The sequence below is a fragment of the Buteo buteo genome, chromosome 3 (genome assembly GCF_964188355.1).
Source record: "Buteo buteo chromosome 3, bButBut1.hap1.1, whole genome shotgun sequence".
Classification (NCBI taxonomy): Eukaryota; Metazoa; Chordata; class Aves; order Accipitriformes; family Accipitridae; genus Buteo; species Buteo buteo.
The window spans coordinates 16,842,567-16,857,414 of NC_134173.1; the positions used below are offsets into that span (position 1 = coordinate 16,842,567).

The following is a 14,848-nucleotide window of genomic DNA, read 5'->3' on the forward strand; positions in this document are numbered from 1 at the left end:
TGTGGGTTCCAAGATGGGAAAGATTGTTTCTCAGAGAGGTAATAATAAGAAGGTAGCTTATTTATTAACAACCTGGGTATTTTAAAAGGTTTATTCACTTCCAACTCCTTTGAAACTATTCCCTACATTTAGTTTATGAACCCAAGCTGCATGTTAACCCTTCTGAGGCTAGGGAAACGTGCTTATGAAAACAGACTTGCTTGTAATTGCAGTGCTAGCTGCATAGTATTTTACTAACAATGTATGTTGGCGTGTTTTATGTTATTATTTTAACTTGAAACCTATGGCTTGTGCTGTTTTGTGTCATTAGGAAATGATGGACAGAACTGTTTTGACACTTGTCAAAACAGAGAGCTGTAAGAAAGTGGGAAAAGTGGGATTGTGTCATCTAGAGCTGGATTCATCTGGTCAAAAAAAAAGACAAACAACAAATAAAGCAAAATGTGGGTTTTTTTAACTGAAATGTATTGCAAAAATTTTTATTTCTTGGCTTTTTGAGTTCCTTTCAAAAGCACTTTCAGTTGTAGCTTTAAGAAAATTAACTCAATAGTTGAGGAAATTGTTGAGAAAACTTTTAAAAATCAGTAAGGAAAAAAAATATTCAACTTTCAACACTCAAGAATAGTCAGAACAGCTAAACCAAGACTTGACTCCCCTCCTCCATCCTCTTCTCCTTTCACTAGCTTGTGGCACCGAGAAGTTCAGTAAAGCAGGCTGTGCTTGATCAGTCCTTCGAGTGCTTTGTTGAATGGATGACAGGGCTGAGGCACTGCCGTTCAGTGGGGGCACTGGTGGTTCTTCCACCTTTGCCTGTGCTGCAGGGGTGTTTTCCTCATCGTCAAGAGCTCCCTAGATTTCACTGATTGTACTTCATCACAGCCTGGGGATAAGACATTTGGAGTGTCGGACTCTCTTTGCCCATGTGCAGAGATTCTTCTATAAATCTGTGCTGCAGTTCTGAAATCAAGCCAATCTTCCCCACTAAGAGCTCTTCAGCTAAGCGCTGTTTGCTGTTAATTTACTGTGTTTACCATTTACCTATTGTTTCTCCAGGGAATCCACTTGTGTCCTTCCCACAGCATATTATTCATTACCTATTTCTGTGGTAAGTGTTAAAGGTTTTTTTTATGTAAAAAACCAAAACAAAACAAAACAAAACAAAAAAAAAACCAAACCAACAAAAAAACCCAAAGCAAAACAAACACTAAAAAAGCAGCTATAAATCTCTAGAACAGATTATACATATTATGGAAATCAGAGCTTTTGCAGCCTGTTTTCTGCAGGCATTCTGTAGAAGTATACATTACACTGACTGAGGCCCAACTTCAACACATTCAACAAATTCTAGTCAAATATACATATATGGGTTACAGTATTACTGAAAACAGACATGATGGCAGGTATGATAAAATAGAATATCTTAATTCTTCACTAAATTTTAGCATTTGAAGGAAATTGCCTCATCTCAAAAGGTACAATTGTGTTTGATACCTATGAGGGAACAGCTTGGGAAATATATTTTGAGAAGAAAATCCTCGTTGTTAAGATATTTTTAGGTCCTATTGGTGAAGGTCCTATTGTAAATGAAGAAAGAAGAAACGACAAATCAGTGATGTCCAAGGGGCAAAAATACAGGAATTCAATATATTTTTTTCACATGAGCTTCAATGCTGTTGAGAGAATAGATGCTTAAGTGATATACCTCCTTTCATTCATAAATCTTTTTAGGATTTTTCTAAGTTATTTAAGTTTAATTAATTCAATTTATCGTGAGAGTTTTAAATACATTTTAAGTACTTAACATGAGGTTTTCAACTTTGAGAACGTTATTTTGGCAGTATAAATGAAGAATGTAGGTGACCATACTAAACACTCTTCCCCAAATCACACTTTATCAGAATAAATTATAGATATTCAAATCTGACACGTTTTCATTAATTTTAACTAATACCTACTAACTTGTTAGGAACTTTTACGAGACTGTAGTTCAGTAGGTATAAATCAGGACAGTTCTACTGGAACAATGCTGATTTATGTCATATGAAGTTATAGCCTATAGACTTACCTTTCTAGTTTCACTTTTGCAAAATATTGAGTACCTGCAATTCCCACAGAAATCAGAGCTAGTTAAGGGGGAAAAGGATGTTATCAGATACCGCAGTAGGTTACAGAAATGGAGTTCAGAGCCCATGGGCTATAATCCATGCTAATGAAAATGTTATTTTGCACTATCTTGAATGGATGTCACACCATAGTTTAGAAGGTAAGGACAGTGAGTATAAATCTGGATCCTATTCCTGGCTGAGTCATTGTTTTACTGCTTTTCTAGCACACAGAATATAGATCTTAACAACCTTATCAAAGTCCTGGTCATCTCATCTGGGTGGCAACAGCTCCCTTTTGGTTTCTACAGAAACCGGGATAGGTTAATTCTTATCACCCAAAGACTACCCTCAGTGTGGTATGAAACTGCATGCTGGAGCTTGGAACATTGCTATAGGTCTTAAAGGCATTTCTATCAGCTCGGGTGGGTCCTTTTGTTAGTTTGTGCATTTATTTGTCTGTCTATGAGGTGGGTTCATGTCCATGGAGTATGAATAATCTCCTCTGTTTATATGTTTGCACGTTCTCTATCAAAAGAGGTGACTAATCTCAGCTGAGAGCTCTTTATGCTTTTATAAAATAAAAATGCTACAGCATAATTATTTTAACTGGAACTAATTGCATAGGTACAACATTAACAACTCCAGAACACTTTGTTGATGTTTTCTAGCATGTTACAAAAGATGTGAATATTTAGTCATTCTGATTTGCTTTCTGCAACTGCTGTTCCTAACTAACAGGGATGTTAATTGAATATTATTTTTTTTTAAAGAAGAAATAATAATTTAAAAAAATGGAATTAATGAATACTCATCATAACGACCTTTAAAAGGATACAGAAGCTGTTTCCAAGGTTGCAGTTACATGATTTGTCCAAATCAAACAATGAACTTGAAGTACTGGACTCAGTCTGTTCAAAATGTTTACTAATTGCTTTGTAGCACTATAAGTGAACATGACTATTTTTACCCCTTGTTCGCTGTGTACTTGACCTGCGTGCCCACCAGGTCAATGTGCACACCATTACACAGTAAGTTGTCTGACTTACGTTTAACCTGCTTATGTGATAACATCACATACACGTCAGATGGATCTGACTGAAATTATCTTGAACAAATAAATAGGTTCTAATTACGACTGCAGGGGCCACATCTGCCATATTCAGGGTGAAGTACGTGTATAGAAAAGGGGAATTCTGTATTTATCAAGTAAAACTGGAAGGATGCCACAGATAAGATACTATCTTACTACAAGCCAAATCCTTTTCTTTTTGAAGGCAAAGACAAAATATCTGTCATAATCAAAGAACATGAATCACAATTTTAAGGTATTTTACATGTAAGCAAATTCAGTTAAGAGAAGAAAACAAAACTTTAAACTTTTGACATAGTATCACTTAAAGTTGTCAAAAATTGTTATTTCCATTTTTATCTAATTGAAATGTTTTTCTGACATTTTAATTGATTTTTATGTTCCTTAACAGAAAGAAAACACTTTATACTTTTTTAACTTAACTCAAAGAAGCTTGTTAAGAAAACATACAATCTAATTTAATTGAAATTGCAGCCACTCTGTCTCATTATAAAGTTCAAAGCACTTCAAATAATTTTAATGAAGGAGATTGATAGTCATATTGAAAATGTCAGCATGAACATTTGTATTTGTTATTAAAAATAAAGAATACAATTTAAAAGTAATTTTACATTGCCAGCAAGATCTTTATATTGAAAGGTTGAAAAATATTTATTCTTATAATTATTGAGCTTCTTCATCTGAGACCAACAACTTGTGTTAACTATTATAAAAATACATAGTCAGAGCTTACAATTCATTTTGATGAAACTAAAGTCAGTAAGAGGAAAGCAGGCAAACTGTATTCCTCAAAACCTTTTGTATAGCTTGGGAGAGTCAGAAACAGAGTACATGCCAGAATGTGGCCTGGTAAAAATATTAGATTAGATTACATTAGATTAGATTGAATTTTATAATTCCTTGATATTTCCCCCCCCCAGCTTGTGAAACCTTTTTTATTTTATGCAGTTCTCGCTATTTAACTCTCACTTATGTACAAACAGGTCATTTTTACTGACAATGCTCTTTGCTTTCATGAATTTTGCTTTGCTTATTACAAAATAACACAGCATATTTTCTATAGAAAGAGATTTCTAAGCTGCCTTAGAAAACATGGTTCTGATGGTTTACAATTGGTGAAATTTATTTTTGAAAAATTAAACAAAGTGTTACTGCAGTTATGGATAAACAATTTAAAAATCCTTGAATTTTGAAAAAATATATTTTATCACACACACACAAAAAGATGAGTTATAATAATGACAGAATAAACACATCTCATTTTGTACATTCTGGGCATCACGTGAATAACAGCACGATGAAAATGAAAGTATACTAGAGATGGATCCTAATATAGGAAGAAATTTCAAACAAATATCCAAACCGAACATAACTTCTGTTTTTCTTTTTCACATCTCTCAAACTCACTCCATACTCCTTTAGGCAACAGACATCATCAGCTCTTCATGTCTGAGCTCGCACTTTTAATTTCATGAAGATCTGTCGGAATGGAGGGTTAGTTAGTGTGCCATTATCATTTCCTAAACCTATTCAAGTTATGGGCATAAATTTTGTAGACAAAATATATTAAATATCAATGACCAGTAATAGATAGAGAGGAATGAAAAATAATACTGGTCACAGAATTTCATTACTAGTGTTGAAAGAATTTAGGGTCATCTCATATCTAAAACTGAGAGCAAATGGCTGATTTGATAGAACACTTGGCAGATCCCCTGATCACATTCTTTTCCCATTGAAAGGGAGAAATATGCCTGGAAAATGCTTTTAGCTTTCGGAAATACTTTCAGAAACTCAGAAATTTAGTTTTTATTGTTTATTATATGACCAACAGCTTCTAGCACAACAGAGTCAAGGAAAATGGGTGTTCAGCTGCTACTGCGATATTAATATTAAATAATAAAGATGACTTTTGGGGGGGTATTTTTTGAGGCAGGAAGGGCTTTTTATTTGCTCAGTCCCTAACTTAAATGTGCTTAAGAGTTAAATTTATTGACTTTGACATTAAGCCTGAGAATTGAAGGGTACCAAAAGGAGGTTATTTAGAATGGGGTCATCTTTCGCTCTGGGCTCAGCACCTGCAAATACAATGTTTTGAACACATATAAAGAACTCTGTATGGCATATGCACTGGTCATAGTTTTCCTACTGACATAATATAAAGTCCTCTGTACATTCGTAGGTCAACATTAAACATAGAAGTTTCAGCACATACAGCAGCCCATCCTTTCCTTTTCAGCTATGAGGCATCCTTCAAACCAGATTCCTTCCCTTAAAAGTGTGTTGCAAGGGCAATTCCTGTGTCTGGTCTAGATTGTTGCACAGATGTAGAGACAAAGAAATACTGCTCATCATTTACAGGTGTCTGAAATGCTACATAAATATGAATTGATCAAATCACATTACAGACCCTGGTCAGAGAATCAATTACGTATTTGAGTTGTAAAACAGCTAAATATGCGTTCCCAAGTTTTTACCCTACTATACATTCCAGAATTGCCAATTTACTTGCTTTTTATGATCTCAAAGAGAGATTGGGTTCACACAGAGAAAGCAATTCTGATAAATACACACTTCTCAAACTGCACTGCCTTATAAGCCATCAAAGCAATTTGAAAATCAATTTGAAGTTTGACAGGGAGCCAGTGTATTCCCTTCACGATACAACCAACATGCTGAGGCCACTTACTGAGAGGAAAATTCTGACGATACCATTTTGCCAGAGTTAGAGTATCTGCAGTGTTTTCTCAGGAAGTTCATAGAATTAAATATGATAAGAGTCTAACCTAGAGGTCAAAGTTCAAAACATTGGTAGCTTTAACATGTATCCTCAAGTGATGCAGCTGGTTTCTGACTAGATGATACCATTGCATTCTCTTTTTTTGTCCTTACAGATGTGATAGATACTACCAAGGGATGTAGTGAGGTGCTCATGAGTTCCCAGGCATTCTTTATTAAGCAGTAGGCATTAGTAAACTAGAGAAAAATTTCGTTAGTCTGTTGGGATCATTCACTGATACTTTTAAATCATTTCTGCAGAGATGACACAAAACACTAATTCTTGAGAGCAAGGATTTTTGTCTTTTTTTTATCTGAAATGGTCAATGTGTATCAGATTACTGGTATTGATAAAATATTTCTTATTGAAATTGTTGCTTTGTTTTTCTGGATTATTTTGCATAGCTATTTTGAATTACATCAATGGATTTTATTCTAGATCTCCAGCAACTCAATATTTTTATAGTTATATTAAAATCAGTGGTATTACTTTGAGTTACATAAAATGAAGTATAGACCCATTGTCTGTGCTTTTAGTTGAAAAGTTGCAGCAAGTATTTTAGCTTCAAATGGAAAAGGGTGGCAATATTCTCACAAGTTACAAATATATCTATTTTGAAAACTAGATTTTTACCACAGGCAAGAAACATGGAACTTGTAATATTCTTTTCAAAGTTATAGACAAGATAATGGTTGTAAACGGTTTAAAACCAAAACAAGTATATATTGCTTCCCAAAAGACTAATCAAACAAGGATTGTTCATGCCACCATGAGATAAAACTGCCAAAACCTTACAAATTAAAATTGTAGTTGAACAGACATTCTCCAAGATTGATCAAAACATTTTAAAAAATTTTTTTGTCACAAATGAACAAATTATGAACTTTATATAAAAATTAACAAATTAACAAAACAGTGGAAAACCTTAGAAAAGCTGTAAATATGTCCTTATTGAAAGTGAACTTAACTGTGGATGACATTGGCAGTCTTGACAATATTATTTTATCATAGTCATCCATAGATCGTGGATAAGAATTTTAATGGACACACTGAGACATGCAACAGTTAAAGCATTTGTCCAAGGTCACATGGGAAGTCTTTTGCAGGGATAGGGATAAAACTGCTTCACCATCCTATCCTTAATACTATTTACCTTTTCACTAAGTCATTCTCCTGCCACAAGATGAATTGCTTTCCTGTTAAAAACCATAAAACCAAGTAAGGATCACTTTGGCACCAGCTGGCAATGGGGGTGAGAAAAGGATAGAGTGTCAGCTACTATTCTGAATTTTCTTTCAGATAGACATGCAGCATAATGCCGTTTGAACTTCTGTTGATTTACTGATATATATTTTCTCCTATTCATTTCCCATAGTCTGACATGTCATGTGGGTAATTTATTTCTTGAGAGATGTAGCTGTTATTACACTTGGGGCCATCTAGCTGTATTTTTCTTTGTCTTTAATGCTTCTGCGCTTAGTTATGCTTACAGAACTCCTAGGAAAAGATGGTGTACTTTGTCACAAGGCATAAATCTTCTTCGCAAAGCCTTCTTTAAACTATGAACACATTCTTAGGGAAGGGAACTGCATTGGTAGTTTAGTTGTACACCAGGTAACATAGTTAGCACTATAAGGCTGCGGCAATTGTGATTAGTCCTACCATTGCAATAGTGCCTGAAATGTTGCTATGCAACCCAGATCCAGAAAAAGATTTGTAAGGAGCAAATGACAAAGTGTGAGTGAGTTACCTGACCTGTGGTGCTGTTCTTCATTCTGTCAAAAAGAAAAGGCAATGAAAATAGACAAAGCTTTGCTATATAAATACAGCATAAAGCAAAGTGATTTGGATAATGATAACCTATTAACTACAGAGATTAGTTTGCTTTTAACAAGTGATAATTAATTTTTATTTCTCCCATTTCCCAGCCTGCATGCAGTTTCTTCCTCTTGCCTCTTCAAAATCTACAGTCATTCAGTCAGGTCAAGTTTAGGCCTGCAGATCAAATTATTGCTTTAGTAAGTCTTACTGAACTAGACGCTTTCACCTTTTGGTCTTTGTGCTAATGCATTCTCAATGATCGTATTAATTTAGGTGAGAAGTAACTCATTCTGCTAGTGCAAATCAATGCAATTTCTTCTGTTTAACTTTACATACAAGCAGCCCAGTAATCAGTGGCAAATGAGCAGATCCCAATATTAGAAAAAATTAGCTAATACTATGACAGCTTATAATTTCACACAAGGTAGAGGTGAACAAGAAGGCAAAATATTGGCAAATCATTTAAGTAGAGAGTCATCTAAAAAGGAACAAATTTGTGTTCACGAGTGAAGTGTAGAACTAAAGTATGTGAGGCAGTTTGTATGGCTCAGAAATTAGTTTTTATAATCAGTGTTCTAATGCAAATCAATAATCTAGTTCTTACCCATTTACTTCTGTAAAAAAGAAACATATTGAATATATGTATTCCATCAGGGAAAGTATAAGTGATACAAAGCATCCTCAACATAACAAAAAAATATCAGGTCAAATCCTGAAATACCTGTATGTACAGAATTAAAGTACAGGTAGGCTCCACAAAGACAAACCTGTGCAGTGGGATTTTTCGTTTGCTATTTTACGTGATAAAGAACAAGACTTCCTAGCAGATCTTTACATAAGTAACAGCACATGCTGTGCATAAATAAGGGTGAGGTCAGTAGGTCAGCTTCCAATAAGAACTACAAGCATAATCCTGTCATGGGAGTGCAGAAGAGAATATCAGTCGCACTAAATACTCTTTCCCCTGTAAGGCAATCAGTAGTTCTCCAGGTAGTAAACCTACAATGGTATTAGCTACAGAAGTCAAAGAAAGACCCCTGAACAACTACAGAAATGACAGCTACTAATAGCAATAATTTTAATGCTGAAATACTGGAATGCTTACCTTTAGCCCTAAATCAAGGTAATTGCACTGTCATTTTCTTTGTTCGCTTTTGAGCTATTGATATTCAGTATGAAATTAAAACTGAAATGTATGTAGTTAATGAGGAGATATTATTCAACAAGCACCAGAGCAATCTCATTTAGTACATTTTTAATAAATCACAAAAAAAGTCAAGGTTTAAAGGAAGAGCCATGAACATGATCTCTTATTATCAGTTACTGTCAGGAAGACCCTACATGACTGCCAATCACCTGGACAATTATCAATATAGTAGTCTCAAACTGAGGGTCAAAACCTGACGTGTTGCAAGGCAAGAATTACAATGGCAATGAATTGCAAGTTCAAACACACAAAGGTATATTGCATTTAATGACGAAGTCTTAACATCAGGTATCACCTTTGTCTATCACCAAACATTACAATTTATTAAGAGAAAATTAGATGGCTGTTACAGCATGTAAGGAGGAAAGACGTGATGGGAAGAGATATAATTCCTTCCTGTTCTCTCCACATTTCTTTCTTTCCACCCTTCAAATAACATTAGGAGTAACAAAATGTTTTAGCACTCTTTAAGAAAGAAGCCTTTTTATTCTGCGCCACACTGTCCAGCTAGTTGGACGGCAGAAATGATGGGATAAATCAAAGGTCCCTTTGAGTATTTACCTATTTTTAGGTAGGTATGTATATGAGCAAACTTGATTATTGCCTTTGTGATAGAATTAACAATGCCAAGAAAAAAACATAGTCTGAGATTTAAAATCGGTACTTTTACTACATCCAAGAAAAGAATAGAGGGTCTACCAAGCTGTATCACTTCAGGCTAGCCTACACTGAACAAAAAAAAAAAAACCCACAAATGAAAAAGTCCTCAGAATGGACAACATACAGCAATGAGGAGTTCTTTGCATCTATCAGTGGAGTTTGCTGATACTGTTTGCTTGAGACTGCCCTCCCGACATGGACAGTAAACCTACCAGGGCTGAAACAGCTGTTTCCAAAAAGTGTAAGTTGTTGGATAAGTACCTTAGTAGAGGATTCAGGATGAGAACTGAGTTCCTTCCTTTTAATAACATATCTTCCAGTTAAAACAAAAAATAAAGTGTGGAAATATCTATCAAAAATATTCATCCAGCTTGATCTTAGGTTGGTTCATTTATTTGGTTTCATTGATTCATCCTGGCCTAATTATTTTTAATACAGTGACAGTGAACAACATTTTCTGTGAAACAGCTGCTGCTGGAGTCCTTGCTAGCTAGCAAATTCAGCAGAAAATGTGTGTGCCAGAACTGCGCTGAGAATCTGTGTATGCCACGGCATGTCCATCTGCTATATACAACACACGCCAGACTCTTCAGTATGCGCTGGGAAGACAAGGTTGGAGTGTAGGGAAGCAGAAGAATTAAATGCAGAATATAAATAAGACATTTCATATATGGTTACCACACCCTTTTTTTTTTTTTTTTTGTTATACATCCTTTCACATTATTTCTTGTCAAGCTCAATGGCCCTATGCCATTTTCTAAGCACAAGATATAAAAAATTAACTTTGTACTAAGGTGAGTTATTCATACTATGCATACTAGTACCAAGCTTTCTAAATTCCTGAAATAAGCAGGATTAGAGCTGCCAACTTCTGCTATGTATTCCTGCTTCTGTGGTCACGATTTCTGGCATACGTTTCAACAACAGAAATCTGGTCTTTGAAATTCTGATATTACATGGAAAATAGGACAACCTAAATCAACCATTACAAATGAGCCAGACTCTGTAAAATTCATATACTGATGAACCTCTTTGCATCTCCATGGCCCCACTGGGGATAACTATTACTGTATATAGCACCCAAATCTGTGTGTAGGTCAATGAAGAGACAGTGGACCTGTCCAGAAAAGAACAGTCTTACAACCAACAAAGCAGCCAACAACAGCCTATTTGGTGTCCAGACAAAACCCGCACAGGTAACATTTGAGTAACTGTTTATTGCTATACAGCTGTGCAGTTGAGTTTACCTGATTATTAAGATGTGAATTTTTGCTTTGTCCATCTGGGAAGTTCTTCAGTTAGGACACACATCCTAAATATACTCTGATGCAAAATTACACCTCTCAGAGGGTATATAGAAAATTCATAATGATAAATCCCCAAAAAGAGATGCAATCACTTTGGAACTCTGGCAGAAAAGTAATACAGACCTTAGCCATACCACTTAGGCACAACCTTTTGTTGTGAAACTACAATGTGTCAGAAGAAGGATAGGAGTGTATTCACAAGGTAAGCAGCTTACTATGCTGTGACAAGGGAGCTCCCATCTTCACTGAAGGTAAGTAAAGATATCAAGAGAAGGCAAAAAGCTCTTGCTTTCCCTGTCTTTTTTTGTTCATTTCAGGGTTTCACCTTGGGAGGTTACAGAAGGTGGTGCCTGTATTTTAGGTATATTTCAGTATGCTTCTCTGAGCGGCTATATTAATTTGTCATTTGTATTACAGTAGGAAACAACCTTGATGCAGTCTGATAGAACAGCTGTTTTCAGGGATTTCCATTGCTTCCTTATGAAAAATTTTGTGCAAGAAATGAAAGGCAAATCAGTTTGGTCAGTGGTTTTCATTCCAGTGTCAGTGTTTTATGCTGACAACAGCCATTTGCAAGCAGAGCTGTATCTTTTCCAAAGGTATATTGCATCTAAAATTGAGGCCCATATTCAGTGTTCATTTAGCTCTTATATGAGAACAGTTCTGATTGATTGACTTCAGTGGGAGATTTCAGTCTAGAGGGCCTTAGTTAAAACAGAGCAATAGTTTTCTGGGCTAGCTTTTCACTTTGTCTTCTCTTGGGCAAGCTAAGCACTTTTTGTGTAAGTGTAGACAACTTGTTTTAGAATGTGAGTTTCATTTTATAATAACATGTTCATAATAACTTCAGGTGCACAGTTTAATAACCATTGTCCCAGCCCAGAGCTTTCTCTAGTATTTTCATTTCCCAGCCTCCAGTATTGCCGCTGTTCCTGCTCTTCTTGAAACTCTATAAAAAGTCCATTGCCACTGCTGTTAACATGACACTTTCTTCTGGCATAAAATACTCAACCTAAATTTATGCAATCTTCTTCTTTCACTGGAAATAGAAAGCCTGAATGTATAATGTAGGAGGCTTTAGTCAAACATTAGACACTTCAGTTAAACTCTCTCCTGCTATTTACAGTATCTGTCGCATACTTTTTTTACAACTTACAGTTCAACCACTTAAAAATAGGTATGATGAATAGGCATAAAGAGCTACGTCTATGAGAGAATCCAACCTTAAAAGCCTTGATCAGTTGAGAAAAATGTTTTATTTTCAAAATATGATTTTTCTTAATGTTTGCTAACTTGCAAATGAAATGAAGTGAACAATGAAGTGAACAGTTATAGTGGCCATATAATTAGTATTTGCTTTTTTAAATTTTATATTTTTAATACTGTATGTCACTAGTTCTTGGCATCTCTAATTAAAAAATGAAGTCCTGTTATGCTAACTGTCATACTTGTAAGGCAAATTATGAAGTTATACATGTCAGATAGAAATCATAAACAAATATTTTTACAGTTACATGTGTATTTTTGTGTCTGTATCACTCTCACACACCCACTCTTTCTTTTAATATTTTCTTTTTTTCTTCAGATTTTCCATTTGGTCTTTTGCATGTCTCAGATGTACTGAGTTATGTTTTCTTGCTAGAAAAGGTCAGCATCTGAAAATAGGACCCACAGTGATTTGAACACTAAGTACATGATTTCTAAGAACCTTGGCATACATTTATCTTCAACTGTTTGACATACATTATGAAACCACTTGACTGTGACCTTTTTCGTGTAACTTAAAGGCTAAAATGTACTCGTTTCCCAGTTCTCTTTCCCAACTGGCAAACTCTAATGAGGGTGGAAGATAGCACAAAATGAATCCATTCTCACAAGGCATTAACAAGGAATGAGGACTAGAACAAAGGTAATCATTTCTTACAACAACCTTTCTCTTGTGATCACAGATGCTTTTAGGAGACACTAAAGAAAGCGTTTTCCAAAGCTCAGTGATTGCACTGATGTGCAAGTTCATCTAGGCACAAGAGAAAAGCCTTGCAATGAAGCACAAAAATTCTGAAATCGTAAGCACTTTCTGACAGGATGACCTTCACAACCCGACAAACTATTTCGGTAAATAGAGACTCCAAGTATGAGCAGTGGAAATCATCAGAAGCTACAAGGAATTGTACCCTACCAAGGCAATGTGACAGTCTGACCTTCTGACTCATCGATCCCAACAAGCCTGGACACTCAGAGCAGTGATGAAAACCATCAATAGCCAGTGTAAGCTGTAGCAGGCCAAAACAACAATTTGACCTTCTGGTTTGGGAATCCCCGCAAGGCCTGCCCAGGAAGCTCTGCTGTTATGAGCAAAAGGAATGCTCACATTTGGTCAGCATTTAGGAAAGGCAGACAGGAAACAGGGACACAGAATTGCTACCTTTGAGCACTTACTTACACTTAGAGAGAAAAGCCTTGTCTTCTGTAATCAGAGATCATTAAATTGCTTTTTTCTATTACAGAATTTAGCTGTCATCGGAGAAGAGTTTAGTGTCTTGCATGCTGCAATCCTATAAACTTTTTGAAACAAGTCACAGAAGAACTAGCTTCACATCATTTCATTCAGTTCTGAATATAAATACTATATTTAATATTGTATATAAACTGTAAAGCTCCACTTTATAATATATATAATTTATAAAGTTCCACTTCAAATTCTTGTTGAAAAAGCAATGCTGTTATGATCATGCCACTGTTTTCCATTAATTAGGAAAATGAATAAAAATCCTGCCATTCTGCTTATGAACAGTAATAAACCCTGTGTTGTGCCTTCTTTACAAAGATCTTAGAACAAACAGACACACTAAACATGCTACTTACTCTATTAAGATTGTAGCTAAAAGGCAGAATCACACACACTTTGGATTTTTATATTCTTTTTCTGTCACAGGTTAAGGTGACTTGTTTTATTTCTGGTCATATGCCTTATCTCAGCATGCTGCAACAAGTAAGCAATGAGAAGATGGCATCTGGGATATACCTTCTTGGGGTATCTCTTGCGCATGTAGAGAATTGTCTTTTATGATTGGTTGAGGTCTACTTTATAACTGCACAATTTTTAACAGCTAAGTATTTTGCTAGATAATTCACTAAAAGTTCAAGAACACTGTTAAAACAGTAAGTGTGAAGATTAGGAAGTGTAGTGGTTTAACCCCAGCCAGTAACTAAGCACCATGCAGCTGCTCACTCACTACCCCCCCACCCAGTGGGATGGGGGAGAAAATCGGGAAAAGAAGTAAAACTCGTGGGTTAAGAACGGTTTAATAGAACAGAAAAGAAGAAACTAATAATGGTAATGATAACAATAATAAAATGACAACAGTAGTAATAAAAGGTTTGGCACATACAAAAGATGCACGCAATTGCTCACCATGCGCTGATCGATGCCCAGTTAGTCCGCGAATGGCGATCCCCCTGCCCCCACTCCCCCCAGTTTATACACTAGATGTGACGTCCCATGGTATGGAATACCCGGTTGGCCACTTTGGGTCAGCTACCCTGGCTGTGTCCTGTGCCAGCTTCTTGTGCCCCTCCAGCTTTCTCGCTGGCTGGGCATCAGAAGCTGAAAAATCCTTGACTTTAGTCTAAACGTTACTTAGCAACAACTGAAAACATCAGTGTTATCAACATTCTTCTCATACTGAACTCAACATAGCACAGTACCAGCTACCAGGAAAACAATTAACTCTATCCCAGCTGAAACCAGAACAGAAAGGTAGCTGGTTTTACCCCCAAAAAGTGTGAAAGGTCTATCAGGTCCTACAAGATCATTCCGTAAAAATGAATTTCCTTTGTGTCACTGAGATTTCCTACCTCCTGACAACCCAAGCTGTT

General features: G+C 35.8%; 1 long non-coding RNA gene across 6 annotated transcripts; it reads right to left on the reverse strand.

Annotated features, from left to right (window-relative positions):
• Positions 1-432: 432 nt before the first annotated feature.
• On the reverse strand, positions 433-14,421 carry LOC142028917 (uncharacterized). Of its 6 annotated transcripts, none has more exons than XR_012649747.1 (4): positions 14,385-14,421; positions 7,725-7,749; positions 2,066-4,674; positions 433-1,574 (listed from the first exon to the last, which is right to left on the reverse strand). It is a non-coding gene; the product is annotated as an uncharacterized LOC142028917 (long non-coding RNA). The 6 variants fall into 6 exon arrangements; XR_012649745.1 differs by adding an exon at positions 7,128-7,170 and having other exon boundaries at positions 433-4,674; positions 7,730-7,749; positions 14,385-14,413; XR_012649743.1 differs by adding an exon at positions 7,128-7,170 and having other exon boundaries at positions 433-4,674; positions 14,385-14,410.
• Positions 14,422-14,848: the final 427 nt, after the last annotated feature.